Source organism: Triturus cristatus, chromosome 12, assembly GCF_964204655.1.
Source record: "Triturus cristatus chromosome 12, aTriCri1.1, whole genome shotgun sequence".
In the NCBI taxonomy this organism is placed as follows: Eukaryota; Metazoa; Chordata; class Amphibia; order Caudata; family Salamandridae; genus Triturus; species Triturus cristatus.
This window is the reverse complement of record NC_140595.1, coordinates 455,182,434-455,200,140: the sequence shown is the minus strand read 5'-3', so window position 1 is coordinate 455,200,140 and position 17,707 is coordinate 455,182,434. Positions and strand designations below refer to the sequence as shown.

Genomic DNA, 17,707 nt, shown 5'->3' with positions numbered 1-17,707 from the left:
ATTCTTTTTGATAGGATAGGACATTTGTGGATCCCTGTAGATTCATGAGTACGGCCTGCTTTCACTTTTGTTTTGCTGTATCAGCAGTACAGTGTGCTACATAATACAGCAAAACAAAAAAATCAAACTAATTTCCCTCGTGTTCCAACTTTGATTTTGGAAAAGGAAAAGTTCTGGTGTTTTTACCATTAAAAAAATATTTTCCAGTACTGTGGATGACCCCTCAAAGTTCACCACACTGTGAAGGAATTAAGGTGGACATCAATGTGTTATTCTCTGCCCTAAAGCTTTAAAACCAATCAGATCCATGCAACCTGATGCCCTGTCCAACAAGAATGGACAACAAACTGCAGGGATATGAGGGCCATATTACATAAACTTCTTCATTGCTTTGTTGTAGGGGACGTCTCCAGTTCCAGAAGGCCTCCCCGAATGGTAGGCTTCCAGGACTGGAGAACAGAGAAAAGCACAGTGGCCAAAGAAAAATGGCAACTGCTGCTCATGGCCATGTACCACCAAGGGAAAGTTTCAGTTTCCATACATGGTCTATGAAGAAGAGGGCTAAGGAGGGAATAAAAAATACTATACTGAGAAGTACAAAGAAGATAGAGAAGAATTTCTAGAAATGGAGAGAAAGAAAGGAAAGTAAATAGAAAAAGTAAGAGAGAGTTGGAGAGACAGGAAGGGGAAGATTAACAGATGCAGCAGCAAACAGAATGGCGTAGAGGGGGAAAGGCTGACAGAGACAGAGGAGGCACAGATTAGGAGATGAAGAGAGAAGAGAGAGAGAGCAAAATAGAGCCTCAAGGAGCGCAATGAGAGCTAGCTACAGAGAGAAGAGGTGATTGGAAATTTTAAGTGCAATTTATAGCTTATCAAGTTTTTGCCAATGTAGCTGGAGAAATGTGATTTCAATGCACAAATTCACACACATTTTCTGAAAAGGATCTTAGTGTAAGATCAAAAAATCCCCTTCTAACTTACTCAGAAGTCCAAGTTCTATTATTGAGGTGATTCAGCTTTCTAGTGTAGATTGAAATATGGCAATCTCTTAACCGTTTTGTAACATGACACCTGCATTTTATGTAGTAATACTAGACAACCCCTCTGGAAGCGGGACAATTGAAACCGGCCAGAAGTTTGCAGGAACTTTCTCATCCACAGTGGGCTTCCGTAGTGATGGAAGAACAAGTGCTCATTTCCACATGGAACTGTATCAGAAAAAAGGGGCTCCTTAAGCTAGACCTGTTAGTAACATGGTATGCGAAAAGGGCAATGTCTCAAGCCTTTGAAAGTCCGAGGGTCAAGTGATGACCCGAATGTAATCGAAAATAACCTGTCATGGACAAAGTTCTCTTTGATGGGGAGAAAGGGGACAGACGTTATTGTCTGATGTGACCATCTCAGAAGGTGCTGGACAAATCTTGAACGACTATGATAAGTTTCTTACAGCAGTACAATGGCAACATTGAGATTAGATAAAAGTGTAGCAACAGTACCATGGGCCCTGGTGCAAGAAAGGAAAATGGTCCCTTTGGCTATGGTTGACTTAGTAAAATGCAGCAATTATCTGGTTTCAAGAAGCACATGGGGGACTGGTGCCTCCACAGCTGCTGTGCAAATGGTACCTACATCCCTGGGTGTAGAACAATATTTCATTTTCTCTGAGCAATGAAGGCAATGCTACATCTATCAGTCTGCATAAGTATGAATTTGTACACAAAAGTGTTATAGTACACAAAGTATTGCATCTGCAATGGGAATGGAAGTTTGAAATAATGGTGGCTACAGCACTGCGCTTGTTTCGGTGTTCCCTTCTGTCCGAGATAGCACAGTGAATCCTATTCAGTATTTGCGTGGGAAAATAATTATTTGCACTCCTGAAACAATGACATATCCAAGGCTGTTCACAGCGTTAGTAACGAATACAGAGAAACACAAACACTGGAAGAAGCTGTGAGCAGCAGCAACAAGTCACAAGAACAAAATGACAGAAGGTTAGTTTCTGCAACTGCTGAAGATGATGTGAAAGCACAAAAATGAAGAGACATACTAGCCCAGGTCTCAAAGACTTTCTCTACAATCCAACCGTCCATCAGTGCTACAACAGGCGCATTAACCTGGGAAGCTATCACTTCAGAAGCACGCATGAGATGTGGGTTCTTTAAACAGCTCTGTCCAAGACCTATGGTAAACTTTATGTCATTATGTTATTAGCATTCCATCAAGTAATATTACATGAACAAGCACTGTGATGTGCCACAGGAGATGCAGTAACTCCAGACAATAGCCTCACCTAGGTTCCCTTTCAGACAATACCACTGCATAAAATGGCATGGACTTAGCTGGCCTCACAGATACGAGTAGCTATGTTCCAGCATGGAATTTCATGGAGATAACTCTGTGGGTTGCATGTCAGCTGCTTTCTACTTTTTGAATTCGCTGCTCAGATAGACAGGTGTCATGCCAGTCCACGGAAAGTGTAGTGTGCAACTAAGGCGGTTCCTGCCTTAGGGTGTTGGGGCATTGACCCACAGGTATTTTGCCCTTTCTATTACTTGGGAATATACACTACACACACACTGTAGCTTACAAGAATTGAAATCAGCATGGCTCGTGACGTAAGTCGTGACTCGAGTCAGCCTTACAGCCAAGGGCGCGGTGCTGGCTCCAAAGGGGCTGGGCCTCGATTTGACAGACACACATGGCCACGGGTAGAAGCTAGCGCACGGTATCCAGGCCACACAGTGGCATAACGGGTTGGCCGGCTGCCTATTTCCGGGCTGCCTGACATGCGCACTAGAGGCTTCTCTGTGCTGCACATTAGTGAGCAGGGGTTGCTCAATGCCACAGACCCTCAGCCTCCTAATGAGCGGTGAGTTTGCCCACTCATGCCAATACTGGCACTGCTCTCATGCTGTGTCACAACAAGGGAGCAGCATTTGGATTTGCTCAGCGACACGGTTGCTGGGCCTAGTCTAGGCCTCTGGTGCAGAATTTGTTGAGTTTGTGCACATGGCTCCACGAAGGTGGGAGGCTCTGCCCATGGAGCATGCCCAATCACTGTTATGGCTTACTGTCAAGCCATGCAGTAATTGGCCATTTCTACTGTTGCTGGGCTGCTCGGCCACCCTATCTCTCTCCCCCCTCTCAGCGCGCCAGAGCTAGACGGAGTCAGACCACACCTGTGATCTAACCTTAACTCATGCTGCTGTGGCACTGGTGAGACGAGACTTTGTGTGATGAACGACAAGGCTCCAAGTACTCCGGAGTAGAGTGGACACTCAATGGACCAGCCAGTGCCACTTCGTACCCTGAGCTAAAGTGCGTGGCACAAAATATAAATGATTGTATAATCATAAATTATATATATATTGTGTTACGTATATATAGGGGCAGCGAAGGCAACTTGGCGAGTGCTTAGTGGTGGTGGTGGTAGGGGGAGAAAGATGACAGAGACTAGGGGAGGTTTTTGGGCTCGTTAACTTTTGTTTGGTGATTGTGTGAGTCCTTGTGAATTTAGTTTTACTCCCCCCAAGATTGGACGCGTTGAGATCGGCATCAGTTGTCTTCTTTTTGTCTCTGCTAAAATAGTGCGATAAGGATTCTTATGTTTGTTTCATTCTGGGAATAACTGAAGGCAGCGATAATGTAATCCCAGGCTGCATGGCGGCCTTGCATCTTGCTTTCAAAAGGAAATAAAATGTTATGTTTTGACTATTTCACATCACTTGAGACCTAATTAAATTACCTGTGAACATAATACTCTCGCAGAGCACTAAAAATAACTGCATATACTCAATAGCCTGAGAAAATGCAGTTATTGGAGTGCGGTTCTGTTTCAGGGTGGAATGAGGTGGCAGGGTAGGGGCAGGCCGCATGTCACAGACTGGCACAGTCTGCACATCTTCTGTCCGTCTCTTTACCATGGGACCGGACACACAGGCAAAGGATAGCCTTCGTAGACATCTTTCTTTCTATGGGATTAATGTTGATTGTCCCCTGACATATTCACATGTCCAGTGTCCACTTTGCTCTTGTGTCATGTACTTGACAGGCAGTGGTTGGTACCGCTTTGCGGTCCAGATGTTTGTAGACTTCATATGCAGTGCCTTTTCATTGGTGATTTAAAATGCGAGCATACCTGGACAATCTCGCACAGGAATGCCAGAATAAACAAATTTAAGTCTTTAAAGAGTCAGATTTGAGGAAGTGATTGGCTTCATGTTTGCCTTGTTCTCATTATCCCGCCTTGCAGTAAATCAACCCCGGTTGGCCAGCCTGTGTAACCATCAGTCAGCACTGCTAGACAGACACTGATATGACCCGCATCTGAGAACAGGTCTGAGCAAAAGTTGGACCAGAGTGAGGAGAGAAACAGAATGAATGCTACATCAACTCTGAAAATGAATAAATTACATGAGGTACTCAGCATTGTTATCTCGAAGTCTGTTATGAAGTTCTTTGGTTATACTGAATAAGCAGCAACCTACCTCATTATCATATGAAATCTCTTTATTGATGTCATAACCACACTTTCACAGTTGCTTTATTAACCTTCTTGCCTTCTCAAATTTGCTTGAAAATGCACCATTTCCCCACTCTTTTTTCAAAATGTTCTTGGGGGAAGGGCCCACCCCGAACTCCGGTTTTGCTGGCCGGGCTCGCTCGCTCGCTATGCTAGCTCACTACATCGCACTCAGCCACAACTTTTACGTCTCACCACTTTCAAATATCACCAGCTGCCACTGTTTAATGGTGGCCTGTGTTGTTGGAGCATTGAAATCATTGAAAGACAAATTACTTTGTGGTGGGCATTTTCTGAGCAGTAAGGAGACGCCAGTGTAAAGTTTAATGGCAGGCACACTGAAAATGAAAAATCATTTTAACAAGGTTTGCTTTAAGTATAGCAGCGTCTTACAATTGTTTTTGCAGTTGATGCAGACGTTACCTAAAACATAACCTATATTAATTGAAGGATGAAAGACTGAGACACACTGTCCAAATTCTAACCTGTAACCTGCAAAGTACATGGAGGAAGTAATTACGGGCCAGATGTACGACCCTATTTTGCATGTGCAAACAGATTTGCGACCTGTTTGCGCATGCAAAATCTAATAGGGCCATGTACAATTCATATTTAGCGAGTCGCAATTTTGTTTTGACTCGCTAAATAGGAATTGCGAGTCGCTATTAGGAAGGGGCGTTCCACGGGCGTCTCTTCCTAATAGCGAGGCAGAGGCCTATGTAAGAATGTTTTGCGACCGCAATTGCGGTCTCAAAACAATCGCAATTTACCGCCCTCGTCAAGAGGGTGATACAGCACTCGTAAATGTGAAGAGGTCCCCAGGGGACCCCTTCCTCTCTGTGAATGCAGGGGAAAATATTTTTTAGGGTCAGGTAGTGGTCCCAGGGACCACTACCTGTCCTTAAAAAATGAAATGAAAACGTTTAATTTTTCTTTTTTAAATGCATCCCGTTTTCCTTTAAGAAAAACGGGATGCATTGAAAAAAAAACCTGCTTTATTTAAAAGCAGTCCCAGACATGAAGGTCTGCTGAGCCCAGCAGGCCATCATACCCGGGAGAGCCAGCCATTGCTAATGGGGTCGCAAATCGTGAGTGCCTCATTAATATGCATGAGGCATGCAATTTTTGACCCCATTAGGAATCGCTAACAGTGTCTCAGACACTGCGGGACATCTCATTTCGGGACTCGCATTTTGCGACTCGCAATTGAGCACAATTTGGAAGAAGCTAAATGACATGGTCGTACATCTGGCCCCGGGACACTAAAAGATCGAGTCAGTAGCGATATGGAGAAGACAAAAATCTTATGCTTCGGGAGGAATAAAACAAAGTTTTTGTGGAACCTTGGTATAGAACGTCTCGAGAGAGTAATGGAGTATAGATATCTAGGAATGTGGTTCACGAGTAATTTGAAAATGGAATACTCATCTGGAAGCGCTAAAAATGAGGGCAGCGGCCTCTGTGAAGGGCCTAAAAAGATTTAACAGTGTATATGGAGATATGTCGGATAGGCCGGTTATAAAGGCCTATCTAGCTATGGTCCAGCCACAATTCCTGTATGGGATAGAAGTACTTTACTTAAGTGAAAATTCAGCTGCGATAAAGAAGAGGGAAATATTCTAAAAAGCTTGTTCTCGCTGCCAAAATCATCTATGGCAGAAGCAGCAAGATTAGAGCTGGGAATGACCTCTTGGGCCATAACAGCCTGTATGGCACTAATACGCTTCTGGCAGCGCTTAGGGGCAGAGGAGTCTCATAAAATCTCCCAGTGGTGTAAAGCCGAAATTGCCACGAGTGAGTTGTCCTGGGCAAAAGAGGCAAAAACCGTAGTAAGGGAAGCGTACAGAGTATTAGGTTTAAGGCTTGACCCGCAGCTAGGATATCCCCGATTAGATAAAAAAGAACTCAGGTCATTGGGTTTCGACACGTCTCGTATACATGACCGGGAGTATCTTTCGCGAAAAAACTTCAGTATCCCATTTGACCTTGGCTTGGGAAAAGGATAAACATTATCCTTATATAGATAGGTTACCAAGTCACTATTTACGACGTGAGGTGTTAAAAGTGCCAATGGGGATAAACCCCTGTTACATGAATAATGGGGTGAAAAATCTCATGATAGATCCTAACGGGAAATGCACTTGCACTTTGGGTACCCCCTGTGATACTGTACATATTTTATTTGATTGTATGAAATTTTTAGATATACGAAAGGAGATTCTACGCCCAATATTTACAAAATACAGAATAATGAGTAGGACGCAAGCTGTTGAACTTTTAATGGGAATGAGGAATTTAGACATAGCTTGCGCCATGGGGAAATATATGTGTAAGGTCAAAGTGATTCTTAAGGGCACAGAGTAACTTTTGTATGCGTACTGTAACGTCGTTAAGAGATGGTGCAACTAAAAGATAACAGTACGGTATTTGATTTATCGGAAATATTGGATGCAAATGTATAAACGTATGAATTACCCGGTTTTATTAATTTTAGAATATTTTGTAATTTTTTTGAAAAAAGGATATGGATCAATTTATGTGTGTTGAGTATGTGTCATATTTTATATGTATATGTATTTTAATAGAGGGAATAGATGTAATGTATATACTTTTATGGTTGTAACAAACTAAATAAAGTTAAACTGACTGACTGAGTCAGTAGCAGCTGACTAAATCAGAAGTAACTGATTGACATTAACAGGCTCACTCAGAACAGTTATATCAATACCTCGCAAAAGGCCTCTAGGCACTAAGCTGTTTTTCTGAGTTTCAGCTTGCAATCAGTGTGAAAAAAAGAGAAACAACACCCTTTTTAAAACTCAGATGGATACAATATAGTGGACATGTGTATGGAAGATGTATAAGAACTACACAATTTATTTCAGTGAAGTGGAGCTGGTTTGCCCTTGGGATGCATCTAACTTACTGCAGCCTTCACGCACTGTTGAGTCAGGAATTTAGTGTGGTCTCAAGGTGCAACACAGACCAGGAACAGCAACAAAGCAAAAATACATAAATAAATAATCAAACAAAGGGCCAGACACAGTGAAAAAGCACCAAAATACAGAAAAACAAATGCTCAGTACAAAAGCACGTACACACATTGGGGAAAGGGCACAGCGATGCTGAAATAAGCTGAAAGTATGCCTGCAACTGATTGCAAAAGCTTTCCGCAACACCACTGCCTACTCTTAAAAAAACTTCAGAATTGATTTTTTTCTCATTAAACACATCCTGTTTTCCTTTATAGAAAATGTGCTGGATTTAAAAAAAAAAAACAAATCGCTTTATTAAATAGCAATCACAGGCATGGTGGTCTTCTGGCCTCAGCAGGCCACCATCTCTGTGATTCCTAATGGGTTGGAAACTGCAACCTATCTTATTAATAATTATGAGGTAGCTCGATTTGTGATCCAAAAGAAATCCCTAAATGAAACTAAATGAGTTTCATACATTAGGAGTACCAATTTCCTAATTGCGATTCGGAGCGCATCACAATTAGGAAATTGGTATTCCTAATGTTTGTACGCCTGGCCCTTAGTGTTTTCTTTCTTTTGTGAGGAATAAAGGAAGAATAAAAAAGTAATTGTCTTTTTAGACCAGCTGAGTATGGCGCTATGCTGAAACGGATGTGTGGTTGCTTAGACAAGGGACAACGAAAGCCCCAAAAACAGATCTTATGACATTTTACATTTTTAAATTACAGTTAAAAATACAGTGTCCATTTCTGTAACATGCGCCAGAAGCCGAATTGTCTCTAAGCATTTCAGCAATTATAAGTAAGGATGAAAGGTTGAGACGGCCCCCATCAGGTTGAACCGGGCACCTTCTGCTCTGAAAGAGCACACAACGGACGGAACCAGCGCACTAGCAGACTGGACTGTAGAAGCAATAGATCGTGAGGGAAAGAAGGGGGTGAACAATGCTTCTGCTTCCTTGTGCGTTATCGTGATTACTGTGACCAACTTGCCTGGAGCTTTCCTGGAAACAGCTCAAGTCAGTGTCATTGCAGCCTTCTTTACAAAAATGATTCAGCAGCAAGGGTGGTCAGTGAACCCTGCCTGCTTTTCTCCAGCTTACCGTTTTGCAAAGTGCACTGGACGGGGTAACGGAGGACCGGGACGTCACCCCTGTTTGTCCAGGTTCATAAGCTCTGAAGGGGACCCAGGCTGGAGCTCCCTGAGCACATCCTCCATAGACCATTTCCTGATACCCAGCTTGGATTCTGGGAACCCGGGCCTTAGTGTACCTGCCCCTTCCGAGGGCAAGCAGTATAGTTTTTCAGACTGCAACCAGATGGACTTCCTTTGAGTCCAGGCATTTGGTCGCTCTAAACCCCAGACATCTGGACATGCGCAATGAGCTCAAATGGCATGTCCAGATGTCTGAGGCTGCCCTGGAGGTCCTGATGAGGGCTCATTTGAGTCTTGAACCCCATACAAGGCTTCATGAGGTCGGTGCATTTTCTCCGATGGCCCCCTGCGTAACCTTGCTTCAGATGAATAGGACCAGGATCCCTGGGACCCCCTTGTTGTCCGATAATTCTCAACTGGGTGCTGCCTGAAGGGTCTGAGTCTGCCAGCACTGTCCAATATGCCTTTACTCTAAGCCTTGCTTCCCGGAGATCAGAGAAGGATGCAAAGCTGACATCCAAGTGCAGGAAGGCCTGCTCGATGGTGAGGAGGGTGGATTAGCCAGCATAGTACTGTGATTATGATGGCTGGGCTGACTTTGAAGTCCTGATGGCAAATCATTTGACTAGGGCTCCAGGAGATCAGATGTGTTCTGTTCAATGGCCTCCTTCCACTCTGTGTTCATGGATTATAAAAAGGCAGATAGCCTCCCTCCATATTATTAGAGACAAGGTATGAGGGAACCCTTTTTCTTCTGGTCTTTTTCTCCCGGTGCTGCGAGGGCCTGGGCTGGCCCAACCTGGGATCCCAGGGGCCAGAGTCTTGGGCGGTCTTTTAGCTCTGTTCCATGGGCCTTTTCTCTGAGCTCTACTTCCCGTAAGTCAGGCAGGAATGTAAAGACAGCACTGTACTCAGAAACTCCAACCAAGCCCTGAGTCAGAGGTCCACTTGGCCATGGGGGGGAAGCCTCTGGCCCTGGACTCCATTCTCCAGCCCGCTGTGTAGCAAAGTGCCCTTGATGACGCCCCAAAAGCCCAGGGAGGTCTCTCTTGCTTGTCTGGGTTCAGAAGCTGTCTCCGGGCCCTGGGTTAGGGCAGTGTGAGGGGCCCTGGCCCCAATAGCCCCTTGCCTGATTCCCAGCTTGGACTCCAGGGACCTGGGCCCCAGAGCCCCTGTCCTCTCCAAGGGTGAGCGGACTCCCTTTAAAAAATAAGACACAGCATAACCAGTTGACCGTCCTTTTGGTTTAAGCATTTGGTTGCACGTCATGCAATCCTATAGGGTGCCCAGATGCCCAGGTTGCCATGGAGGTCCAGATAAAGACTTATTTGGCTCTGTGATCCCAGCCAGGGCTCCAGGAGGTCAAGTGAGTTTTCTCCAGCTGCCCTCTTTGTCACTCCTTGTGCACAGATTGCAGGAAAGGGGTGTTACCTTGCTCTACATTAGTAGGGACAGTGTCCTTGGGGCCCATAGTGGCCTAGTGGTTCTCACCCAGGTGCTGCCTGGGTCTGCAGCTGCCTTCCAACCCATTCAAAGGGCCTTTCCTTCGAGCTTTGGCTCTCAGAGAGCAGGCAGATCTGCAAAGCTGACATCCCGTCAAGAGTGGCCTGCTTGGGGTGGTTTCGCAATCACTCTACTGTAGTCGTTCTAGCGAGGCTGATCTGAAAGTCCTCATGAAGGCTCATTTGACTCATTAATCAATTATGGTTCCTTTGATTGCGCCATCTGTAACGTAGATAACTGTGGCAATTTTAGAGCTAATACATGCCGAAGAGTGCTGACCTCCCAGGATGTGTGCATTTATCAAATTTAGACCAATCTGGGTTCACCTCGCTGCTTTGGTGACTCTAGATAACCTTGTCCTGTGACAAATGCAATACATATGGATGTCTGCTCTATCAACTTTCGATGGTACTTTCTGTGCCAACCATATTGACAATGGGCAGATGGTGACAAAAAATAAGAGTACTGGACTTTTTTGAGGCCCTGTCATTTGAATTATTCCACTATAAATTCTTTAAAAAGGATCCATGGGAGGACAAGTCTGCTGCCAGCAGCCAAAGTAATTTCAGCTCCAATAGTATATATTGAAGTTGCTGCAGTTAAAAAGCTCATAGTTGGATCTTGGGATTGAGCTGGTGGTCTGCCATGTGGTGAGCTAATGCCTGTCTCAGCCCCTGCCTCTTTTGTCTTCCTTGATGCTCTAGACTGAGTGTGCTGGGGATCCAAAGCGTTTACTTTTAAAAAATTAGAGTGTTCAAAACAGGCCGGCCACTTGAATACTTCAGCTAAGAAAAATGAAATAGGACTCTGGTTCTATTCTGATGGTTTTTGGAACTGGGGCCATGATTAGGAGGGACAGCTGGGAGCCTTCGTGCTGTGCCAATTGAGGTGAAATTCTTGGACAGGCACAAGATGAACCAAAGCAAAAGCATTTGCCAAGAATGTTTTCATTAATTAAAAATGAAAGTCGGTGGTTCAAAGGCTATCACAAACCTTTATAGTTCTGACCATAAACAATGCTGACTAGTAAACCAGCTACCTTTATTCCATTGACCTGCAGAGCAGCTTCTGGGAAACCAAAGCTGTGGGTTCCGGCGGGAGAATGGTTGAAATACTGAAACTTGAAGGAAGTGAAGGAAAGGTACCACCAGAAGTGCAGCTTAATTTACAATCAACACAGGAAACCTCACCCAGCCAGGACATGAAAAGGCTTCAGTGGCGTAGCTAGGGGGGATGGACTGCACCAGGTGGAACAAGTTTTGGGGGTGGCAGCTGTTCCCCCGCTCTTACCTGCGGGTGTAAGTATCAGCAGCATCCCCCTCCCCCCCACCCTTACCTGCGGCCCTCGCAGCCTCATGAATAGCCAGCAATTCCCCCCCGCTCTTTGATCAGGCTGCCGTGGGCGGCATACGCAGGGGCTGCCAAGGGAGGCCTAAGGCCTAGCTATGCCACTGAAAGGATTGACAGATTGATAGTTATTTCTTGTTTATGTGGGTGATAGTGTATGGCTGTTCTTAGTTGGAGGAGGAATTTGTCTGGTTAATTCAATAACAAATGAGACTCCTCCATGGTAACTAGTTAGGTGACCCTCAGTGGTTGGATTTGAACATTTTAGCGGGACAGGATGTGTGCAACCACAATAGATCAAGCAATAACAGGTCTGTGATGCTCCTACTTGTCCGGAGCTGCAAGGGTGCTACACTGGGTGGATCAGCAGGTGTCTACCCTTTGCTGACAGGTGCAGGTAACCTACTAAACCCTGTTTGTGATACTGACTGCAATTATTTCTCATTAATGAGAAATTCCCAGTGAGTGAGGATCATAAGCTTGTGTTGATTAAATCGATGTCCTTCGCACACACTGCCCCTTGCTACTACTGAGTAGATGGTTTAGTGAGGTCCTTGTATCGGGCCTGCCGGGTTGGCGATTGCCCTGGTGGAGCACCAAGATGACGATAAAACTTGACTATCTAGAGTAAGTAAAAATCATAACAAGGTTTCAGTAGGTGAACCTGTGGAGAGCTCATTAACGGTGGAGCAGCCCCAGTGACTGATAATGACAGCCTGAACCCTTAGGCATCTCCCAGATGAAACCCAAGGCACAGGGCCTGACCCTCTCCTTGTGCTGACTGAGCAGTATGTGGTTGCTGGGCACTTAGGTGTGGACTGGGCAATGGGCAGGCTTCTCTACCTGGGAGGACCCAAATTACATGTGGGGCATGGGTAGGTTATGCCCTGGACCCTCTTGGAGGGGCATGATACAAGAGATAGCTGTCCCAAGAGGAAACCCATACTCACCCAGCATGTACCTGGGGTAACCAAACTGTAGTGCCACCCAGGGCTGGGACCCCCTGAAGCACATGCCACCTGGGTCATTTTTAAGCCTGATACCAGCCTGCCCAGGTTTCGAGTCACTGTGGAGTGGTCTGTCGTGGGTGGCAGGGTATCCTGGATGAGAAGGAGCTGGGATCATGAGGGAACCCTTGCTCCTTTTGGTGATGATGTGGTGCCCCCTTGAAGCCAGTGTGAATTGCTCCAAGGAGTGGGAATAGATAATTTCCCCAGCCACTAGAATTCCACGCCTGTCCCAGAAGCAGGTGAGTTGCTTTGACGGTATGGGGGACCCTGGCTATTTTCACCTTGGTGCCTCCTACCAGGGCAAGGGGGACCCGAGCCTACTGTCCTGGCTCGGGCTGCTGCCTAAGCTGGGGTTTCTAGATGTGCAGGGATTGAGCCCTGGCTCCCACTGGCCTGTGTGTGTGGCAGATGACTGGTGTACAGGTGGGACAACCCTTCCTTGTTACCAGGTACCTGGTAGACTGGTGCAGTGTTGCCAGACTGGGGTTTAAAGAGTAGTGTGACCCTGTCTGGGAGGGCTGCCAGTGGACTTTACTGCTTCTGCTGCCATGGGAGCCTCTTGCTTGCCTGATGTGGTGGTGGGGTAGGGTTCATAGTCCATGAGCCTGGAAACACTTCTTTTAATCATGGGGCTGACTTCCAGAGAAGAAGCATGATGGGCCGCTGGGCTGTCTAACTGCGCAGGCAGTGGATGACCGGTGCTGACTTACTTCTGCTTGTCCTGCACCTGCAAGTGGACAAACATTACAAAAGTTGTCTATGTCTCTTGGAGGTAGATTACTTGGCTCATGCGTTGATAAAGAATGCAACTAGCAGCAAGAACTAGTGTGAATTGCAGGAGACATTGCTCATCAACATTTAGAACACATCATGGGGTACGCCATCTAAGGGTCACTTGAATGCTAGTCGCCCTAGGCTGTACCAGGACGCGGTTGATGCTGTCGCAGGGGGCTCTGCTCCCTTCATCCTCCCAAGGTCAGACCCCTGATTGTCCATGCAGGCACCACCACAATCCTCCTGCAAAGGTACACTGCTGGTGTGACTAGTCTTTCCTGCCTTGAAGGGTTGAGTATCCGGTATGGCCCAGGACTGAAAAACCTGGCCTGCCTGGATGTGTACTGTGTGTAGCCACAGCTGCCCACATGCACCATCTTGGGTGTCCACTTCTGTGGCTGCAATTGGGAAAGTCACCTGCCTGCTTGTGGATGCTGGTTTCCATGCAGGCCCACATGGGCTTTGGTCTCCAATCTGGAAAAAGGTGGGCTGCTGTGATGCTCCTGTGCAAAAGAGGATGTCTCTCTTCTTGTGCTCATGAAATTGGTCTGGCTCCCATGCTTCAACATCCGACTACCCTTCAGATCAGACGTGGTGACCCACTGAATTTAAGCATACTACTAAGTGGAGGAAAAGTAACTAACCAGGATTCCCTCAGTAACAGTGTGTGAAGAGCCCAGTGCCGAATCCCCATATGGCAGCAGGTGTGGAAAATGTCATCCCCATTGTCCGTATACTTTTTATTCACTAACAGTGAGGTATGAAAATCCATTATTAATTTAGAAAATTAAATTCTTTCAGAAATTGACTCTCAGTTAAACAGAAGACGTTTCTTAAATTTAATATGTTCTAAGCAAAACATCAGACTTTAAAATCACTCCGGACACTTTCAAACATATCTGTAAAACTCATCGATATGGGTATGGGTGTTGTGTTACTAAGTAAAGATGAGTAAAATAATTAAATTTACAGACAGCCCCAAAACAATGCATGCAAGAAAACAGGATTCTTTACTGATGACCCATACTTTTTGACCACATTTGGACTACAAGATGCTGGTTTTCGATTCTGACATTGTACTGGAGCCTGCTAACCAGGCCTCAGTGTTGGTGATCTTTACCCAAAACTGCAGTGTGTGAATTAGTACCCCAATTGGCAACAACTTTACCCCCTTATAAGTCCCTAGTATATGGCACCAGGGGTACACAGGGCAGAGGTGGTAAAGGGGTCCCCAAGGCTACAGCACAGTTTTGTGCCAACATAGGTGACCCAAGCAAAGTACTGATAGCAGGCCTGCAATCCCAGACTGCAGGAGCAGTGTAAACTGCTCGAGCTCGACTATGCCCTCACCATATGTGGCACAGTCAAATGCACTGCCTCTAATATATTACTCCCCCTTTTTTACTCAAATCATGCCTAGGGACCCCTGTTGTTTATAAGTTCTAATATATGTGAGGCACTGCTAAGGTAGGCCTCCTCAGCCCAGGAGGCAGGGTGCAGTATATTAAATGTGAGAACATATACAAGCACGCCTTTATGTCCTTATAGTGACATTCCCCATTGGAAACTACTAGAAGTGTTAGCGGTTCATAGGACAACATCGGTTGCCAACCGGGCACTTTCGAGATTGCCAGCTCCATTATGGTACCACTAAAATATGTTGTGTTTGGTGTCAAACTACGTGCCTTCTCACCCCAGACACATTTCTTATGCCCTGGGTGAAGTGGCATGCACCCAGGTGGCACCTTAGAGATTTCCCATCTGGTTGTGCCAGCTTCTCTGTGCTCTGGTTGACAAGCCCGCGCCTGCTGCCATCAAAACAAAATTCTGACCTCCTGCCATGCAGGGAGGTCACTCCCAAGAGACAGGTACAAAGGCCTAAGCTGGAAGGATCCCACCCCTACTCCCCATCACGCATGCTAGTAAAGTGGCACATCAGATCAGTGAGCTTCAAAGGCTGCATCACCTCTGAAATGCATAAGGACTGACTCCGAGTAGAAGGAACAGCCCTCCCCTTGCCCTAGGCTCATTTACACCTGGGGCAAGGTGGGGAAATTAGGTATGGAGGAGGTGTACACCTCCAGATAGGCTTGCCATACCTCCAGGGTGACCTAAAAGAGAATTCTGGCATGTTTAGAAAGGCAGAAGTAGTGGGTTCTGGGTAGAAAAGGTGATTTACACCCCCAGATGTGATCACCTTAGGGACGGATGAGCTCCATGGACTAGCTGCCCATTGGCCGCTAGCTGCCACATCCCTAACTCCCTTAAATCTAGGATTTAAGGGACCCCCTGACACCACAACCTCTGTTCTGAACACCTTGCTTCAAGGAAGGACACAGAAGGGACCCGTGTCATTGACAACAGAAACTTGCACAAACAAGGAGAAGGATACTCTGAACCTGTGGCAACACTTCTTCAAACTGTATGAACAAGACTCGCCCTCGATTAAAACTTGGCACTCCTTCGCAGAGGGACCATTGTAGAAGCCACAAGCAAAGTCAGACTCCTTTGGACTAGTGGGACTATTCCCCTACAAAGTGCAGGTAAAACGACCCTCCTAAACCAAAGAATCGCTGGCTATGGAGCCCTCCGAGGGGTATCCCAAATCCAGATAGACTAGTGCATTGTGTGAACAGTAGTCCAGCCTTACCCAAAGTTTCGAGCTGCTCCTGCACTTCCATGGACCCCCAGACATCGAAAAAGCTCAAAGCTGAGCTTACCGCTGCCATGGCTTTTTGGCTACCTGTCCGATCACCGACCTCCTAACTCGAGGCTGCATTAGGAGAGCATTCCACAATACCTGTGATTGATGCCAGGAACAACCCTGCTCTTGTGCTTATGCAACATCTTTTCAGCACCACCATGTAAAGCAGTAAAACCAGCTCCCCTGTGGCTCTGGTTCAGCACCAGGGACAGCCAGGTCAATGTTGCACCCGGGCTCCAATGGCCAGTTATAATTTAACTGATTGACGTTGCCTGGTCCTGGGACCCACATCACCTTTAACCTGTGAGGGTATAGCTGAACTCGACCTGCAAGTGACCGATTGTCACTGGTGGTTTTTGCCATTGACCGCAATGTTACATTTTCAATATATTATTTTGCACTGATTTTATATTGCTTCAAAAATTCATTCCTGAAATTTATACTGTACCTAAAATTCATAAAAGTGAGTCCAATCCCCCAGGCTGCCCAATCATATCTAGTTGTGAGTCAGATTTCCAACCTTTAGCTGAATATATGTTTTTTTTCTTCAAAAAATCCTTTGTGTCTCTCAGTAAATCATATGTTCACAACTGCACCTCTGCTATTACTAATGTTGAGGGTGTTTCTTTTGACACCAATGTTGATTTACTTGTCACTATGGACGCAGAGAAGACTGTTATTACTGTTGGTTATATCATTTATGTGCTATTTGCTATAACAGAACCTCTCATCTCCTGTGAATTTGCATACTGTTTAATTCAAATTGTATGCCATTATATGTACGCCTGCATCAACATATATGTACAATGGATTAAGCATGTTAGGTGTGAATGTTTCTCCTGCCAATGTATGTTTGACTCTAATTACTCTTAATAAATGAATGTCTAAACTTACCACCTTTGATGTATTTTTGCTATGTGTACATAATTAGACTTTCAAGTGGCTATTGCGTTGCCCTTTTTCTTAAACAAATATTCTATTTTGACAGCGACTTTATAATCATTCCACGGCATGAGGCTAGTCTCAGTCATCCATGTAAACGCACCTGCTGAGTGCTCACTGACATAGTTAGAAGCATGCTATCCTTCCTTAGTTATAAACTAACCTTTGTCAATTTTAAAGTGTATTTTTTGTTTCTCCCTGTTCCCAACGTAACGCGTGTTTTTGAATGTAAACTACATTCGTTTGTTTGAAACAACTTAGCATTCTGAACTTGAATGTAGATTCCCTGTATGTGGGAGGAAAGTTCTGCAGTCGGTTGTTCACCTCAGTCCCGGCAGCATAGTTATTGATTCAGTGAAATATAAAGGTGCCGATTAGGATCCTGGAAAAAATTTCCCCAACCGAATTGAATCTGGACTTTTTTCCATACAAATGGTAAAAGCGCCGTACAAACTGCCAATTACGATTCGTATGGGAAAAAGTCCATACAAATCGCATTGGGAAAATTCCCCCACACGTCCTCGGGTCGGGAAAAGTCTCCGACACGTCCCCGGACATTTTTACGTACAAATGGGAAAACTGAAGTCCAAATGCGCAAGTACGATCCGTCCCATCCGTCCGATTGTACAACTGTATGGAAACCCGTCCGGAGCGAACTCCCATAGCAACCATGGAGATGTCCAAACAAGTGCCCGGTACGCGCCGTACCCCCCCCGCCCCCGTATGTTCGCGCCGTACCCCCAGCCCCCCGTATGTACGGAGCGTA

At 45.6% G+C, this 17,707-nt stretch overlaps 2 pseudogenes; both read left to right on the top strand.

Annotated features, from left to right (window-relative positions):
• The first annotated feature begins 10,287 nt into the window (after positions 1-10,287).
• On the top strand, positions 10,288-12,192 carry LOC146776091 (18S ribosomal RNA; annotated as a pseudogene).
• Positions 12,193-13,282: 1,090 nt separating this feature from the next.
• Positions 13,283-13,415, top strand: LOC146776090 (5.8S ribosomal RNA; annotated as a pseudogene).
• Positions 13,416-17,707: the final 4,292 nt, after the last annotated feature.